General features: G+C 36.8%; 1 long non-coding RNA gene across 1 annotated transcript in view; it reads right to left on the bottom strand.

Moving 5' to 3' along the window:
• Positions 1–1,401: 1,401 nt before the first annotated feature.
• The window catches only part of LOC132345755 (uncharacterized), a 32,413-nt gene continuing 13,454 nt past the window's right edge, over positions 1,402–20,360 (bottom strand). The window contains exons 3-4 of the long non-coding RNA XR_009495278.1: positions 5,656–5,773; positions 1,402–3,892 (exon numbers count right to left, since the gene is read on the bottom strand). This is a non-coding gene — a long non-coding RNA (uncharacterized lncRNA). The remainder of the gene's footprint in view (positions 3,893–5,655; positions 5,774–20,360) is intronic.

Below are 20,360 nucleotides of genomic sequence, written 5' to 3'. Positions count from 1 at the left end.
TATAAGATTCTTTTCATTTCCAATTTGAAAAATGAATCATTAGTCATGATTTTGAAACTATCACCATCATTTAAGCATATTTAGTGAGGACGTACTAGCATATAATTCTAGCAGAAGCCCATATGTAAAATTTAATTTTGTCCTAAGTTTGCAACTGGAATCCCAGTTATAAATCCCTGCTTTGCAAGGGCTTTCATAGGGAACTCTAGGATTTCATGGAACCCTGGTAGGGCTGCTTGGAATGAGGAAAAATGAGGCTCTAAGAAGTAAAATTCTATTCCATTTCCTGTGCCGATGCTTAAGACAATATAGATTTCCTTTGTTTGAAGACAGAAGTTTTGGGATTCAGGTAAGATTCTTCATGAACAAATGATTCAATGGCATAAAAGGACAGAATTCAAATATTATTATTATTTACTGTTTAGCAGATACTACATAAGATGATTATTAAGAAATATTCTTTGATAGAATGCAGGTCTAATGATGGAGAAGGGAATGGCAAGCCACTCCAGTATTCTTTCCTGGAGAATCCCATGGACAGAGGACCAGGGGGGTTACAGTCCATGGGGTCACAAAGAGTCAGACATAACTAACTAACTAACACAGTAACTAACACAGGTCTAATGAAGTGCCTCAGGTAATAAAACTATCACAGACCTCAAAAATGGCCTCATTAATTTTAGCTTTGTCTGGAGTTGAGTCACATTTCAACCGTCTCTGCTTTTATCCCCTTTTCCTGTCTCTTAAGCAAGTGCACACCTGCATACATACATTCAATTTCATGTTAAAAATCTATACAGTTTTATTAATGTAGCATTAGCAGTGTAGATGACAACAAAATGTGGAAAATTCTTGAAGAGATGGGCATACCTGACCACCTTACCTGCCTCCTAATAAATCTGTATGCATGTTAAGAAGCAAAAACTAGAACCGGACATGGAGCAACAGACTGGTTGCAAATCAGGAAAGGAGTACGTCAAGGCTGTATATTGTCACCCTGATTATTTAACCTATATGCAGAGTGCATCCTGTGAAATGCTGGGCTGGATGAAGCACAAGCTGAAATCAAGATTGCCGGGAGAAATATCAATAACCTCAGATATGCAGATGACACCACCCTTATGGCAGAAAGTGAAGAAGAACTAAAGAGCCTCTCAAGGAAAGTGAAAGAGGAGAGTGAAAAAGTTGGCTTAAAATTCAACATTCAGAAAACAAAGATTTCCGAATCTTTGGCATCCAGTCCCATCCCTTTGTGGCAAATAGATAGGGAAACACTGGAAACAGTGACAGACTTTATTTCTTTGGGCTCCACAATCACTGCAGATGGTGCCTGCGGCCATGAAATTAAAAGATGCTTGTTCCTTGTAAGAAAGCTCTGACCAACTTAGACATCATATTAAAAAGCAGAGATGTTACTTTTCCAACAAAGGTCCATCTAGTCAAAGATATGATTTTTCCAATAGTCATGTATGAATGTAAGAGTCAGACTATAAAGAAAGCTGAGCACTGAAGAATTGATGCTTTTGGACTGTAATGTTGGAGAAGACTTTTGAGATTCCCTTGGACTCTCAAACCAAAAGATCAAACCAGTCAATCCTAAAGGAAATCAGTCCTGAATACTTATTGGAAGGACTGATGCTGAAGCTGAAACTCCAATACTTTGGCCACCTAGTGGGAAGAACTGACTCATTGGAAAAGACCCTGATTCTGGGCAAGATTGAAGGCAGGAGAAGGGGATGACAGAGAATGAGACGGTGGGATGTCATCACTGATTTGATGAACATGAGTTTGAGAAAGGTCCGGGAGTTGGTAATGGACAGGAAAGCCTGGCATGCTGCAGTTCATGGAGTCACAAAGAGTTGGACATGACTGAGTGACTGAACTGAACTGAGCATCAGCAATAAGGAAACTAATATCCCCCAAAGCACTATGCCTGTATAATTAGCCTTCAGTTCAATTCAGTCGCTCAGTCATGTCTGACTCTTGGCAACCCCATGAATCACAGCATGCCAGGCCTCCCTGTCCACCACCAACTCCCGGAGTTCACTCAGACTCACATCCATCAAGTCAGTGATGCTGTCCAGCCATCTCATCCTCTGTCGTCCCCTTCTCCTCCTGTCCCCAATCCCTCCCACCATCAGCATCTTTTCCAATGAGTCAACTCTTCGCATGAGGTGGCCAAAGTACTGGAGTTTCAGCTTTAGCATCATTCCTTGCTAAGAAATCCCAGGGCTGATCTCCTTCAGAATGGACTGGTTGGATCTCCTTGCAGTCCAAGGGACTCTCAAGAGTCTTCTCCAACACCACAGTTCTAAAGCATCAATTTTTCGGCACTCAGCTTTCTTCACAGTCCAACTCTCACATCCATACATGACCAAAGGAAAAACCATAGCCTTGACTAAACGAACCTTTGTTGGCAAAGTAATGTCTCTGCTTTTGAATATGCTATCTAGGTTGGTCATAACTTTCCTTCCAAGGAGTAAGCGTCTATTAATTTCATGGCTGCAGTCACCATCTGCAGTGATTTTGGAGCCCCAAAAAATAAAGTCTGACACTGTTTCCACTGTTTCCCCAACTATTTCCCATGAAGTGATGGGACAAGATGCCATGATCTTCGTTTTCTGAATGTTGAGCTTTAAGCCAACTTTTCACTCTCCACTTTCACTTTCATCAAGAGGCTTTTTAGTTCCTCTTCACTTTCTGCCATAAGGGTGGTGTCATCTGCATATCTGAGGTTATTGATATTTCTCCCGGCATTGATTCCAGCTTGTGCTTCTTCCAGCCCAGCATTTCTCATGATGTACTCTGCATAGAAGTTAAATAAGCAGGGTGACAATATACAGCCTTGATGTACTCCTTTTCCTATTTGGAACCAGTCTGTTGTTCCATGTCCAGTTCTAAATGTTGCTTCCTGACCTGCATACAGGTTTCTCAAGAGGCAGATCAGGTGGCCTGGTATTCCCATCTCTTTCAGAATTTTCCACAGTTTATTGTGATCCACCCAGTCAAAGGCTTTGGCATAGTCAATAAAGCAGAAATATATGCTTTTCTGGAACTCTTTTGCTTTTTCTATGATCCAGCGGATGTTAGCAATTTCATCTCTGGTTCCTCTGCCTTTTCTAAAACCAGCTTGAACAACTGGAAGTTTACAGTTCACATATTTCTGAAGCCTGGCTTGGAGAATTTTGAGCATTACTTTACCAGTGTGTGAGATGAGTGCAATTGTGCAGTAGTTTGAGTATTCTTTGGCATTGCCTTTCTTTGGGATTGGAATGAAAACTGACCTTTTCCAGTCCTGTGGCCACTGCTGAGTTTTCCAAATTTGCTGGCATATTGAGTGCAGCACTTTCACAGCATCATCTTTCAGAATTTGGAATAGCTCATCTGGAATGCCATTACCTCCACTAGCTTTGTTCATAGTGATGCTTTCTAAGGCCCACTTGACTTCACATTCCAGGATGTCTGGCTCTAGGTCAGTGATCACACCATTGTATTATCTTGGTCGTGAAGATCTTTTTTTGTACAGTTCTTCTGTGTATTCTTGCCACCTCTTCTTAATATCTTCTGCTTCTGTTAGGTCCATACAATTTCTATCCTTTATTGAGCCCGTCTTTGCATGAAATATTCCCTTGGTATCTCTGATTTTCTTGAAAAGATCTCTAATCTTTCCCATTCTGTTGTTTTCCTCTATTTCTTCGCATTGATCACTGAGGAAGGCTTTATTATCTCTCCTTGCTATTCTTTGGAACTCTGCATTCAGATGCTTATATCTTTCCTTTTCTCCTTTGCTTTTCACTTCTCTTCTATTCACAGCTATTTGTAAGGCCTCCCCAGACAGCTATTTTACTTTTTTGCATTTCTTTTCCATGGGGATGGTCTTGATTCCTGTCTCCTGTACAGTGAGACAGAAATAAACATAAATAAGCATGTGCTTTTGTTAATTTTAGTTGCATTTATTTAAAAAGCCTCTTGATGAAAGTGAAAGTGGAGAGTGAAAAAGTTGGCTTAAAGCTCAACACTCAGAAAACGAAGATCATGGCATTCGGTCCCATCACTTCATGGAAAATAGATGGGGAAACAGTGGAAACAGTGTCAGATTTTATTTTTCTGGGCTCCAAAATGACTACAGATGGTGACTGCAGCCATGAAATTAAAAGACTCTTACTCCATGGAAGGAAAGTTATGACCAACCTGGATAGCATATTGAAAAGCAGAAACATTACTTTGCCAACAAAGGTTCGTCTAGTCAAGGCTATGGTTTTTCCTGTGGTCATGTATGGATGTGAGAGTTGGACTGTGAAGAAGGCTGAGTGCTGAAGAATTGATACTTTTGAACTGTAGTGTTGGAGAAGACTCTTGAGAGTCCCTTGGACTGCAAGGAGATCCAACCAGTCCATTCTGAAGGAGATCAGCCCTGGGATTTCTTAGGAAGGAATGATGCTAAAGCTGAAACTCCAGTACTTTGGCCACCTCATGCGAAGAATTGACTCATTGGAAAAGACGCTGATGCTGGGAGGGATTAGGGGCAAGAGGAGAAGGGGACAACAGAGAATGAGATGGCTGGATGGCATCACTGACTCGATGGACTTGAGTCTGAGTGAACTCCGGGAGTTGGTGATGGACAGGGAGGCCTGGCGTGCTGCGATCATGGGGTCGCAAAGAGTCGGACACGACTGAGCGACTGATCTGATCTGATCTGATCTGATTTCTTTTTTAATCTTTTCTATTTACTTCACTTACTTATTTATTTATTTTTGTTTGCTGCGCTGGGTCTTCTTTGCTACACATGGGCTTTCTCTAGTTGTGGCTAGTTTTGGCAAGTGGGGCTACTCTCTAGTTGCAGTGGACAGGCTTATTCTTATGGTAGTTTCTTTTGTTGCAGACCAGAAGCTCTAGACATGTGGGCTTCAGAAGTTGCAGCTCACAAACTCTAGAGCACAGGCTTAGTAGTTGTGGCACACTGATTTAAGTTGCCCCACATGCATGTGGAATCTTCCATAACAGGGATCAAGCCCATGTCCCTTGCACTGTAGGCAGGTTCTTTACCACTGGATCACCAGGGAAGTCCTGCATTTGATTTCTTAAAACAAATCTTCACTGAAATCTTCAGAACCTTCTTCATTTCCTTACACATGTTGTTAAGAATTGTGAAGTCTTGATTCTAACCTATTGTAACCTAAGAAGATAACCTGTCAAAATTTCATAGAAGAAACTGGCAGAAGAAATAAGAGTCCAGAGTCAGAGACAAAGGACTTTATTTTTTATGGAGCCACAAACACCATGTGTTACAACATACTTTCATCCTTTCCCAAAGTTTCTCAGGAAAAGCCCAGATGGATGCAGATAGATGCATGTGCACTCAGTGAGTTGCATTACAGGAGAGAAACCCTGAACATAGGACACTCCATGTTTTTATAGTAGGCAGCAACATGCCTGCTCTGTGCTCCAGAGGGAAACATTGTTATTATACTGGAAAATAGGCCTTCCTAATATTGCCTAGGGAGAAAGATTTTACCTTTATTTCCTCAAACTGTAAGCAAACCTGTCATTTGCTCTGGAAAGTGGTACAATCTTTATCATCCAAGACTCTTCAGTATACAAATATCCTTGGAAAAAAAATAATCCACAAGAAATGGAACTTAATATCTCACTTACAAAGCATGCAGGGACCTGTGGGGAGTTTCATCCAAAATTATATCTTCATATTTGCTGATAAGTTTTAAAAATATCCATTTGAGAATTTGTGCTTGTTCTACTTCAGAGACCAAGGATCCTGGAAATCAAAAATAATTGAAACTATTGAGAGCTGTATATAAGAAGAGAGCTTTAGTATAAGTTTCAATGTTATTGAGCCAAAACTTTAGCAGATTTATAGCTTTATTTATTTACTTAGAAATATAAACTTTCCTTGTTTTTCTGGTAAAGTTTTTTATCTTCATAAAGGGTCTCGTGAGCAAGCCAAGATATGCTGGTCTTGCATTCTTGTAGTGATGATAATGTACAATAGAAAATAAGACTCCAATGTTCATTTATCATTTATGATGACAGATTGAGAGCAGCTGCAAGCATGAAGCTGACAATTCTGCCTAGGATGATGTACAGCACAAACCAGAATGATCCTAAGATGCATTAACTTTATATTAATGCACAGTGACCATTACTGATATGGAATGCAAGATGCTTATGATAATATATAGGGAAAGGGATGGTTCAAAAACAAGAGTATACAGTATACTGTTATACTAACTTAGGAACACAAATACTTTACTCACATAATACAAGATTACTAAATTTCTTGGATAAACAGAATTTTAGTTTCTTGTAAATATATACAAACATACCTGTTACTTGAAAAATATATTATATAGTTATTATATGGTAATAAAAGCCAGAATTAAAAAGTAGGGTATATTATAGGGGGACAAAAAGACTTTTAAAGCAACCTACATTTTTTTTTTCTATTCATTAGCTCTCGTATGTTTGAACCTTGTAAAAATAGGGTGCAAATGATAAGGAGTCATGGCTAACCATGGTATCTAAAACCAGCAGATGGTACCTTAAACCAGTAGATGTAGCATAGAACCCTTCTGCTTATGGAGTGAGATTATTTCACATTGTTCCTCTTATCTTCTGTATCTTCTTTTGCTCTTAAACATATCTTACATTAAAATCATGGCTGCTGACTTTGATCTTAGAGATAAACTATTTTTGTTTTTTAAGTGAGACTCACAGAATTAAGATGGGCCAAAGGAAAATACTTATTGAGTAGCTACTTCATGCCAAGCATTGTGCCAGGGACTTCATACACATTATCATACTTAGTCAGCCTGATTCCTGATTGAAAAATAGTCTCATCATATTGTTATAGGGGGAAAGAGAGACATGTTGTTTCACTGCATGCTGCTGCTGCTGCTAAGTCACTTCAGTCGTGTCCGACTCTGTGCGACCCCATAGACGGCAGCCCACCAGGCTCCCCTGTCCCTGGGATTCTCCAGGCAAGAACGCTGGAGTGGGTTGCCATTTCCTTCTCCAAGCATGAAAGTGAAAAGTGAAAGTGAAGTCACTCAGTCGTGCCCGACTCTTAGCGACCCCATGGACTGCAGCCTACCAGGCTCCTCCGTCCATGGGATTTGCCAGGCAAGAGTACTGGAGTGGGGTGCCATTGCCTTCTCCTGTTTCACTACATAGTTATATCAAAATTAAGATTTTAGCAACACTGACCTCAGAATTAATCACTCATTTATTAGTCTAAGTAATCCTTAAAATGGAATCTTACCAGGATGTGAAATAGTTTCCGAGAATTGACAAAACATATTTTTAGCTCCAATATAACATATTTTCTTTTTCTCATCCATTGTTTGAATTAATCATCCTACATTTGTGTATAATGATGGTACCTCTCCAATTACCACCTTCTTTTCTCCTTCCTTCAAAAGTCACAGCTTTTGAAAGAGGGACCTCAAACCACTGCTTCACCAATGCCAGCTAAAGATGTATTAATCAACACTTATACCAGGATATTACATTCTTAGCTTATCATAATACACTTCAAAATAGAACTTTATAACATTTACAAAGGTATAACAACTTTATAATAGGTAAACACTTCATCTATGCTTAATTCCAATAGAAATTCATTAAAGAAGAAAAAAATTATAATTTTTATAGGTTAAAAAAATCCCCTGAAGACAGCTGTAGTGGTGGAGAGTAACAGAGCTGCTGCTTACCAGGACAGCAGCCTACCAGGCTTCTCCATCCATGGGATTTTCCAGGCAAGAGTACGGGAGTGGGGTGCCATTGCCTTCTCTGGAGTAACAGAGCAGGAGAATATAATTTTATATTTATATGGATACACACTGTGAAAATAAAGCTGTCAATATTCCAATAAATGAAGCAAGATAATGGGGCAAGTCTTTTTAAATTAATACTTCTTTTAAAATTAATTAATGCAAGTAAATGTTTTAAATGAATTTTTATTTTAAGCACTCAATTATTTATATAAAATATCCCAGATGAAAAAGTTCAAATGTAATTTAAATTGTAATTTAATTTAAATTAAAAATGATATATTAAAATCTCATATTATTTAGATTACAAACAATATGAGTAAATTGCAACTTTTCAATTTTATGAAATTTTGAACTTAGAATTTAAATCATATTAATATTGCAAATGGAATTATCAGATAGCAAAAAATGATAAGCTCTAATGATTATTTTAAAGAATTTAAAACAAAAATATAAGTATGCATTTAATTAAATTTCAACATGAGAATAATTAAATTAAATTATGAACCCTGGGGTTTTAAGGCACAGTTCAAATGCTGGCTCTATTGAAATTACAGAATCTTACTTTCTCTAAGGCCACTTTTCTTTATGAGACTATATTCCACAGTTTGATATTGTTAAAGATCTATTACATAACCAATGCTTGGCACACTATTAATATATTTAATATGTATTCAGTAAATGATGTATTCAGTCATAGCAGAAATAGTGTTAAAATTCTTAATAGACATACAGAAAAAAGGGATGTAATAAAAGTTTGGTTACAGCACATTGAAAGATGAGTCAATAAAGTGAAATCCTGCATCATAAATTTTCAACACTGCTGTTGTATTGTTTCTTTCTTCCCTTTTAGCATTGTGCTTTTATTCCTCTGATAGAGAAACTCCTGGTGTTTATACCAAGAGGGTTGCCATTATACTTAATTGGTTTCACAACTGCTAAATAATCCTATTGGGACATCACTTTGTTGATGAGATAAATAGCAATCTAACTGTGGACTTAATCACCTTCTTCTTTAAAAGACTTCAGATATTCTTTAGCCTTGTTGCTGTGACATGTGATAATTAGCTTGAAAGGAGATGGAGAGGTAGATATCAATGCCAATTAACTCTGGTTCTTGGTGAAATTGGTATATCCATAGAAGACCTAGAAAAGAATACCTCATCTAAGCAACAAAACTTTCTGAATGCCAGAATATTGATTTATTGAATTATTGATTCATCTTATAGATAGTTACAAAGTCTTTGGCTTCCTTCCATGAACTATGGTTTTCTAGATCCGTAGATTGATAGATATAGGTATAGATAGGCTTTATAGATATAAAACTTTTGTTATAAGTAAATAATACATAATATTTAATCAATAATAATATATAAATAGCATATGGTTATATATCATTGTGTGTGTGTGTTAGTCACTCAATCATGTCCGACTCTTTGTTATCTCATGGACTGTAGCCTACCAAGCTCTTCTGTCCATGAAATTCTCCAAGCAAGAATACTACAGTGGGTTGCCATTCCCTTCTCCAGGGAATCTTCCTGATCCAGGGATCAAACCTGGGTCTCCTGCATTGCAGGCAGATTCTTTACCATATGAGGCACTGGGGAGGCACATATATCATTAAATATAAATAATATATAGTACATAATATATATCCTTGACATCAGGGGCTTTAGTTAAATGAGAAGTGTTATATAATTAAACAAATGAATATATATAATTACAAATCATTTTCAGTACTGGAAAAAAATAGTGTGGTTCTATATGACAGTAAAACAGAAGAACCCATATTATTTTAGAAGAACTACTATTTGAGCTGATATGAATGAAGAATAGTGGGGAGAACATGCCAAATGAAAAACAAAGCACAAGCAAAGTCCCACAGTGGGAAAATCTTAGTTTTTTGGTTGGATAAGCTTTGAGAAGACTGTTGCCAGGAGTGTGGTGAGAAGAGAGGCTGAAGAAAGAGCCCCAGTAAAAGGCATCAAAGTTATTAAATAGTTTGTTGGTGTAATGGGAAGCCACAGAGGTTTGGATTAAAATAGTGATATCATCTAATTATATAAATTTTAAAAATAACACTCTGGCTGTCCTGTGGGTAAAAGATTATGAAATGGCAAGAGTGCAGGCAGGAAATTGTTTTTGGAGGCTATTGCAGTAATCCAAGCAAGAGATCATGTAGTTTTCCTCTCTTCAGGGATTTATTCATCTTTATATGAATGAATGCTCTTTCTTGGCCCACAGCACCAGAGAGTAAATGCAAAACTAAACCTAGAAAGACTTCTGAAAATCTTGCCTGCTCCTCCAGCTGTGTCTTAAGTGATGAGGAGTTGAAGGATATTCTTCTATATCCCTGTCTTTAGTTCAGAGAACTGTACTTTTCAGAATGAGAGCAATTATCTTGAGCCATATTTATAGGAAGGGATATAGATTTGAGGGATATATTAGCAGAAAGTCATTGACTTTCTTTTTTATGTAACCTCTGGTTGTCCATCTAGCTTAACATTAAAATACCCATCTCTTACTCTGTTCTCACTTCCTCCTATTGATTTTTTCCCACAAGACCTAGATTCTAGCTTTGGTTCTCACCCTGAATCATATCCTAATCAAAAAATGTCTTGAGGACTTCATTTCAGTTACTAACATAAAATCTAGAAATACAGAGTATAGATATGAACCCGGTTCAAACTTCAGCATTAGTGAATATTAGCTGAGTGATACTGGCATTGTCAATTAACTGCTCTAAGAATGCATTCCTCCTCTGTGATATTAAGATAATATTCAGCTTTCAGGGTTGCTGTATATATCTTTATAAAAGCCACTCATAACATATTACATATTGTTATGAGTGGCTTTTATAAAGATATTATATTTATTTTTATATGTAATATTATAATTAATATTACATATTAGGAGCTCAAAAATTAGTAGCTGCTCTTATCATTTTAGATAAAAATAATACACTCCCTCCCTCTTGAAAGAATGTATATGAGAGCACTTGAGGTGTAGATATTTTATATAAAGACTTCATTCATTCATTCATTTAATCATCATACATTTAATCAGTCATCAGTCAATTAGGGTGTAATATGAAGCATCACTACCAGAAAGGCATTGTGTCAGGTTCTGGGAGAAAGGATGGATGGAACATTCATAACATAAGTCTTAATCTGCAAGACTGCAAAATCCAGGAAGTTTTCAGAAATGAGGATGTTAGTAGTTCAAGGGGAAAAAAAGTACTTTTCCTTTCTGGAGCAAGCAGAAGTAGCTAGTTAGAAGAAATGGAGACTAGAGAAAGGTGGTAAGAAACAGATATTTCAAGCCAAAGGAAAAGGTCTGACTGAAAGTGGAGGGGCTGTCACTAGAAGGTTATGCTTAGTAAAGCAATAGACAGACAAAAGCAGGAAAAGAATACACTCTTTTGTTTAAGTTATATTTGAATTTACCCAATTATATCTTTGTATCAGCTCTATAAGTTATATATTTTTACACAAATTTATAGATGAGAAAATGAGGCTTTGAATCTCCTGAAACCATTTAGCACTCAGATGGCAAATTATAACTCAAATCCCATGTGTCTAGACCTAAAGAGTATTTTCTATTTTCTTTCAACTACACCATTTTTTAAAAATGTTTAGTTCTCACTTAACAACCACTTTATGTCTAATATATAACATGAGAAAAGGTCTATTCTGGGGGAAAAAAATCCTTATTTATCAAACCCACATATAATCTTTCACCTATTACAGAGGAGGCTGGTGGGCTACTATGTTCCATAGGGACCCAAAGAGTCAGACACGACTGAAGCGGCTTAGCATGCATGTATTTGTTATTAAACTAATTAAAAGACTTTCTCCTTATATGCTGATGTTCCTTGAAACCAACAAGGGTGGATATCTGGTAAAAGTGTCACTATTTAGATCACACTGTACATATGGAGTGAGATCGTCTCAATAGTATGTGTCTGTGCTATTTTGATGTTAAGGAGAAATCATTCATCACATCCTCAAGTCTGGTCTATTGAAAGACAATCTATCCAGTGCAGTGGATTTTTACATCCTAGATTAAATCTGAAGAGATGGAGTGGTTTTTTCCAAGACTCTTCTCATCACTTATCCTAAATGGACTATAATGGAATGTAAAGCAGCACAATGCCTCTTGATTCTCCTTAATAATATGACATGTAAATTCTCATGGCTTTGTGCCACAATATTAGAGGAAGAGAGCTTCCCTGGTAGCTCTGCTTGTAAAGAATGTGCCTGCAGTGCAGGAGACACCTGCTTGATTCCTAGGTCAGGAAAATCCCCTGGAGGAGGGAATGGCAACCCACTCCAGTATTCTTGCTTGGAGAATCCCCATGAACAGATGAGACTGGCAGGCTACAGTTCATGGGGTCACGATGAGTCAGACTCATGACTAAGCACAGCACAGCATTAGGGGAAGAATTTTGCTAATCTAGAGCTCTCAAGTCTAAGCTGTCTCTTTGTATTTTGCTGAATTGTGACAACTTCAGAAAGATAGTTTAAATTATGATTATGAGTTTAATTATCATCACCATTGCCACCCTATTTCTTTCAAGACATAAAAACCCCATAAGTCATCCTCTCTAGAAGTCAAGGGAGCACTAGGGGAAAATGCAGCTCACTGGAGCCATTTGAACAATGACTGTGAAAATAACATCTGTTCCTTGTTTTCATGTTAAATGTATTTTTTTAATTCACTGCAGGGAACACCACTGGCAGCAGTCAGTGTAATTTATCTAAATCTTTAATACTCACTGTTTTATTCAGGAACAGAAATATATTTGCTTTCTAAAGAACATCAAGAGTAAATGTTAAGGGATTCTCTTTAATATTGTAGGATTATGAGCAGGTATTGAAGCAATCAATTGTGAATGTGTAACTATCAATCACAGCCATGATTAAATAAAATTGCCTTCTGCCACATAAAAAAGGGCTGATGTAGGCATGGGTTTGTGAGTGTAGGGTGTGGGTATATATATAAGGATATCAGTTGGTTGCAACATTACAAGAAACATTAAAGACACTGCCAGATAGTAGAAGAATTATTAAAATTCCTGAGATTTAACAAAATAAACATGTGGAATAATATAAAGTTGAATGTGAGAAGGTGATTCATTTCCTGCTGAATTCCTTCAAAGGAAAGCTTCTCACATTGTTCTTAACTCCATGATATACACTGGTTGGAGGTTTTTCCAGATATGGTCAAATTTCTCTAGAATTTTAAGCTTTTTTTTTTTTTTTGTAGGTCTCTCCATATTCTCTGTCCAACTGTTTTCTTACAAGTTTTTCAACACCAAATCCCCTATAAGAATCTCCTTTTTTCTTTTTTTACTGACTTGAAAACAGTATTAATCCTGATTGACTCAAGTTATCTCATTGTCAAACGTCTTCCTACTTTTTTGTGTCAACTCAATTCTACCCATCTTGCCATATTCAATGCATGAACAGACTAGCTCATCCACTTCTCCACCAAAGCCAATAATATATCTATATTAAACACTTACTATATCCCACACATTGAGAATATTGAAGGTAGACATTTCCTTGGAGGTTAAGCTTGATAATCTTCCCTGGTAGCTCAGACGGTAAAGCGTCTGCCTACAATGTGGTAGACCCAGGTTCAATCCCTGGGTCGGGAAGATCCTCTGGAGAAGGAAATGGCAATCCACTCTAGCACTCTTGCCTGGAAAATCCCATGGATGGAGGAGCATGGTAGCCTACATTCCATGGGGTCGCAAAGAGTTGGACACAATTGAGTGACGTCACCTTCACTTAAACTTGATAAGGAGAAAGAACTACTGAATGCCAAATCATGAAAGCATGAAAGGACATGGCATGTTAGTGAGGGTCAAGCAGTTTGATAGAAAGGAGTGGATTAGAAAAGTGCATTTGTCATTCTTAATTTACTACGATATTTTCTTTCTTAATCTCTCTCTCATGAATCCTTACATATATTAAAATTGTCATTGTTTTGGTTTCTGTCATATATATATTTTTTTCAGACCAAGAATGTATTGAAAAATACAAGGAAACAAAAGGAAAAAAGAAAGGAAAGCCACTGCTAACAATTTCTAGCATATATATTATTCTCTGTGTTTATATTTGTACACATGTACATATGTAGTTTTTCTACAAACAAGGTATCTGATTGTTTAAACTTTGTAAACCTGTATTTTTTAATATTGTGTTGTGTATATTTTTCAATATGATAAATTGCTCTTATACATTTGACCATGTTACCCTTTGATAACTTGATTTTATAAATGATGTATCTGTGTTCCTCTTTTGGAAAAAAAAAGGCATACATATTTATGCACAAAAATTTACAGTTTAAAAGGTCTCCATATATAATGACACTATTCATTAATACACAGAACCACCATTATACACCATTTTTAATGGTTGCTCTTCCCTGGTGGCTCAGATGGTAAAGACTCTGCCTTCAATGCTGGGAGACCTGAGTTAAATTCCTGGGTCAGGAAGATCCCATGGAGAAGGAAATGGCAACCCACTCCAGTATTCTTGCCTGAAAAATTCCATAGACAGAGAAGACTGACAGGTTACAGTCCATGGGGTTGCAAAGAGTTGGATACAAAAGAGCAACTAACACTTTCACTTTCATGTACATATATATGTGTGTATGTATATATGTGTGTATATACACACATATACATTATATATAATATATGTAATGTATATGTCTATATTATATATGATAGATTATATTATATTATATTTATAATATATTATATATTATATTTATGATATATTATATGATATTTATAATATATTATATATAATGTATATTATACATTACATTATATACAGTAATGTATCTATCTTTAAACACACTCAATTTAATTTTTATCAGGCCACCTTAGAGGCATTTCATATTTATCCATTTTAACTATTATCAATTATTATACTATTATACAATTAGTATACTCTAATACTTAATATCTGTTCCCTCTATGATAGTCATTAAATGAATTCTCAGGAGGCAGTTTCTGAATCAAGAGTACACAATGGTTTATAGTAAAATGTCCTCTCAAAAGTAGTATGCAACCACTAATTTTTTACTAAATTTTTACTTAGCTATATCAGCTATATAAAGTGGAGGGAATCAAGGCAAGGGTCTTTAATTCATTCTGATATTTAGAAAGCCTATCACAAAATTCAGAAAAATTAATGGCAATAACATAAGTGAGCAGAGACAAGGAAGACACTTTGCCTCCTCTTTCTCTGGGTAATATTTCATAGAAGGACTTTGTTCCCTTGAATTATTACAACTTAAAAAGAAAATTGAATTCAGTATCTTCTAAGTGGCATTAATTTCATTCCAATAAATTGAGAAATTGAAACATGCCAACTGTGAACATATATATGATATAGACTACTAGAATGTTTAAACATGTGCCATGGAGGAAGACTTTGTCAAATTTAGTTTATTACTGAAAGCAATAAAGATGGCTTATTTACCTAAGGTTTTTCATTTACTAAGACTTTAAAGAATATTGGCATCCTCTTCCTCAATTAACTTGTTTAATCAAGTAATACTCATTGAGTACATACATGTCAGACCTTATATTAGGAACTCTGATAGCTGACATATTTTCAGGTGGGATAGCCTCTGGAGGGCATTAGTTTGACTGCTGCCAGGCATTGTTTTTATATGTAATTTCATCTTTAAAATATATTCCCTTATATTGAAAATCTATTTTCCTTCAATTTATATTTTTATAGAAATAGCAGTTTAATATATGTATGTTACCTGTGATAGCTGTCACAAGCAATCAAGGATGATGATTTTATTTTTAAAGCAAACAGCTTTAAAGTGGTGCATATTCAAAAGCAGAGACATTACTTTGCCAACAAAGGTTCGTCTAGTCAAGGCCATGGTTTTTCCTGTGGTCATGTATGGATGTGACAGTTGGACTGTGAAGAAGGCTGAGCACCGAAGAATTGATGCTTTTGAACTGTGGTGTTGGAGAAGACTCTTGAGAGTCCCTTGGACTGCACGGAGATCCAACCAGTCCATTCTGAAGGAGATCAGCCCTGGGATTTCTTTGGAAGGAATGATGCTAAAGCTGAAACTCCAGTACTTTGGCCACCTCATGCGAAGAATTGACTCATTGGAAGAGACTCTGATGCTGGGAGGGATTGGGGGCAAGAGGAGAAGGGGACAACAGAGGATGAGATGGCTGGATGGCATCACTGACTCAATGTACATGAGTCTCAGTGAACTCCAGGAGTTGGTGATAGACAGGGAGGCCTGGCGTGCTGAGATTCACTGAGTCTCAAAGAGTCGGACATGACTGAGTGACTGATCTGATCTGAACTTAAAAATAAATTTTGTATTCTTTTTAATGGCTGAGTAATACTCCATTGTGTATATGTACCACTGCTTTCTTATCCATTCATCTGCTGATGGACATATAGGTTGCTTCCATGTCTTGGCTATTATAAACAGTGCTGCGATGAACATTGGGGTACACGTGTCTCTTTCCCTTCTGGTTTCCTCAGTGTGCATGCCCAGCAGTGGGATTGCTGGATCATAAGGCAGTTCTATTTCCAGTTTTTTAAGGAATCTCCACACTGTTCTCCATAGTGGCTGTACTAGTTTGCATTCCCACCAACAGTGTAAGAGGGTTCCCTTTTCTCCACACCCTCTCCAGCATTTATTATTTGTAGACTTTTGGATCGCAGCCATTCTGACTGGTGTGAAATGGTACCTCATAGTGGTTTTGATTTGCATTTCTCTGATAATGAGTGATGTTGAGCATCTTTTCATGTGTTTGTTAGCCATCTGTATGTCTTCTTTGGAGAAATGTCTATTTAGTTCTTTGGCCCATTTTTTGATTGGGTCCTTTATTTTTCTGGAGTTGAGCTGTAGGAGTTGCTTGTATATTTTTGAGATTAGTTGTTTGTCGGTTGCTTCATTTGCTATTATTTTCTCCCATTCTGAAGGCTGTCTTTTCACCTTGCTAATAGTTTCCTTTGATGTGCAGAAGCTTTTAAGGTTAATTAGGTCCCATTTGTTTATTTTTGCTTTTATTTGAATCAGTTCTAATGAGGTGGATGAAACTGGAGCCTATTATACAGAGTGAAGTAAGCCAGAAGGAAAAACATAAATACAGTATACTAACGCATATATATGGAATTTAGAAAGATGGTAACAATAACCCGGTGTACGAGACAGCAAAAGAGACACTGATGTATAGAACAGTCTTATGGACTCTGTGGGAGAGGGAGAGGGTGGGAAGATTTGGGAGAATGGCAATGAAACATGTAAAATATCATGTAGGAAACGAGTTGCCAGTCCAGGTTCGATGCACGATGCTGGATGCTTGGGGCTGATGCACTGGGATGGCCCAGAGGGATGGTATGGGGAGGGAGGAGGGAGGAGGGTTCGGGGTGGGGAACACATGTATACCTGTGGCGGATTCATTTTGATATTTGGCAAAACTAATACAATTATGTAAAGTTTAAAAATAAAATAAAATTAGAAAAAAAAATAAATTTTGTAAATACCTATTCATGCTAAATGTCCTCTACAGAAAGAATAAGGCACTGTATATATAATCTGTTTACATATATTTCTAAAAATGATTGGTCCATCCTTTCTTTTCAGAAACTCTGCTTAGCAGACAGATTCACAGATTGCATTGAAGGGCATCTGCTAATTGTCCAAGACCATAAAGCTACTTTTGTGCCGTGTAATATCACCTTAGGAGTTCCTCCTTCCTGCTTTCTTCTTGATCATCTTCTCCAGTAGTCATCAATCATTTTTTTCTCTTGCTCTTTCCCTAATTCTGCCTCAGTGCTATAAATTGTACAGTTCAGTTCTTCCTCTTTAATAGACAGTCTTAACTCCAAATATATACCTTGAGTCACTGACAGACAACTTCCAGTATTTTCCTTATTGTGTCTTTCTGGTTCCATAAATGGATATTGTGCATTCCTATAACTTGTTCCAATTGCCAGTGTATTGTCTAGCCAATTCTATGCTCTGCCTAAGCTCTTCTTGTCTCCTGGTCCTTCCTATCCTCTGAAAATAGTTTTTCTTTTCTTGGAAAACATAGATTAAGTCCTTAATTAAATTTACATCCAGGAAATTTTGTCTTTACAAATACAAGTTCCATGATTCCACATTAGGCTAGCTTCCAAGCTGTAGCTCTGTGTCTATAAAATAAAAATGATTTTCTCCAATATTGGTGTTTGAGGAAACTAACCCTGAGTTTTTGAGAACCAGCAAATGTTACAAAGCTTTTCTGATTATAGATAAGTTAGAATATCTCACTAAAACTCCTTTCCTCTGTCAGGATTAGAAATATTTCCTTTTTATTTAGGACTAAAATTTCATAAGACAGAGCATAAAGACTGTTATAATTGAGAACACTGAACAAATACAACAATTTATTCCAACAAAGAAAAATTCTTAATAGATTCCTAGCATTTCCAAAATCTATTTAAATAAATATCTCCTAATTCTGCCCCTGCAAAAAAGAGACCTACCTACTGTAGTTATCATATTAACCATCATACACAATAGGTTCCTATTACATAGTACAAGCTTAAAAACATTAGTTATCTCTGTACTGATTTGCTTAGATATTATTTTTATCAAATAATAAAGATGGTTTAACACAATACTGTGTTGATAAAAGATAGGCTGATGTTTCTCTGACCATTTGCTGTTACAATTTAGCCCATTTGTGTAAGGAAATCTTCATCAATAAGAAAATAATGGCTGTAATAAGAAAATCTATCATCCATCAGAAAACTTTCCCTTAAGTGAGTTTTAGTCATTACTTGCTTCCTGGAATTATTGGTGCCTCCTTTGCTCACCAGAGACTTCTTCATCAATAGAAGCTCTCTTAGTGTTTATGTGTCTTGCTATTTCTAACAAAATTTCTGGATTTTCTGTGCTTTAATTCACAGTGCATGGCAGAAACTTTGTTTGTGATATTCACTTTTAATTGAGGCCACTGACAAAATCTCTACTTGGATAAAAGCAGAGGATTGATCCCAGTACCATGCCACTCAATGAATAAATACTAACATTTTAAAACTCAACTAGAGATTATGATTTTATTCTACCTAGATTGTGGAGCTATTATCCTTGGAGCCGTTCCACTGGAAGTACTGGTCTGCATTATATTTATGCCTCGGATATCCTTGCACTCAATTGCTAACTAATTATTTAACTAAAACATGACTATAGGCAAGATAGTAATTCAGCTTTGAGAGAATTACCAAGATCTGAAGAATAGTCTCTCATTGAACTGATGAAAGCAGTTCTGACCATAAATATTACTTTTTGTTCTTGTTATAGTTATATGCTTAATTTGGGGCTTCCCAAGTGGTGCTAGTAGCAAAGAACCTGCCTGCCAATGCAGGATACATAACAGATGTGGGTTTGATCCTTGGGTTGGGAAGATCCCCTGGAGGAGAGCATGTCAATCCACCCCAGTGTTCTTGCCTGGAGAATCCTGTGGACAGAGGAGCCTGGCAGGCTACAGTCCATACGGTCGCAGAGTCGGTCACGACTGAAGCAAATACACACACATGCTTAATTTTAGAGGATTGAATGGATGTCTTCAAGAAGCCCCAAAAGAGAGATATCAACCCTTACTCTTGAGGTAGGGGTTCAGGAAAAGAGCTTAGTCTCCTAAGAGGGAGTCCTAAGCCCCAAGTAAATAAAAAAGCCGACTAGTGTTTGGTCTCTCAACTTGGGCACTCAGTCTGATATCTGAGCCCTCATGTATCAACCAAGGACTGGTTTTTAAATGAGTGAGGAAGAAGAAAACACATGGATTCCTAGGGCTTATTCTGTTCCCTGTTCAGAAGGCATGGAAATCACACTGTTTTCTGGCATATGATCAATTCAGTTCAGTTCAGTCGCTCAGCCATTCTGACTCTTTGTGATCCCATGGACTGCAGCACAGCCAGCTTCCCTGTCTATCACCAACTCCTGGAGCTGGCTCAAACTCATGTCCATCAAGTCGGTGATGCCATCCAACCATCTCATCTTCTGATTTCCCTTACTCTTCCAGCCTTCAATCTTTCCCAGCATAGATCAGCTAAATTAATCTTTATGCTGTTAATAAGAATCTTCAAATAGCACTGACACTGGATTAAATGCATTCCCTTTTTTAATTCAGCATTTAAAAACCTCAGAGTCAACTTTAATGGTCTCAAATAGCAAATTTATGGAGTTAGAAACTCACAAATACTTTCTTTTGCTACCTTTAAAAAGCAGTTATTATTTTGGCTATACATGATTGGGCTTCAGAATGTCAGTGAAATCTCTGAGGTTGTATTTGCACATTTTTACAAAATAGGGTCCAAAACTTATCAGATTCTCAAAAGGATACATGTCTACCAAAATTAAGAGAAAAAGCCTTAGCTGATCTCTGTTTCGGTTGCATCATTAAGGGCTTTATTCTACTTTACATTTAATTGTGTTACCCAACATAAATATACTGGAGCACAAAGAAAGTTTCATTTTAAATAAGTTAAACAAATATTTAGAGAAAATTAAGTGTCA

This window comes from Bos taurus, chromosome 1 (genome assembly GCF_002263795.3).
Source record: "Bos taurus isolate L1 Dominette 01449 registration number 42190680 breed Hereford chromosome 1, ARS-UCD2.0, whole genome shotgun sequence".
Classification (NCBI taxonomy): Eukaryota; Metazoa; Chordata; class Mammalia; order Artiodactyla; family Bovidae; genus Bos; species Bos taurus.
The sequence above is the reverse complement of the archived record's forward strand: the minus strand, read 5'-3'. Positions and strand labels throughout refer to the sequence as shown.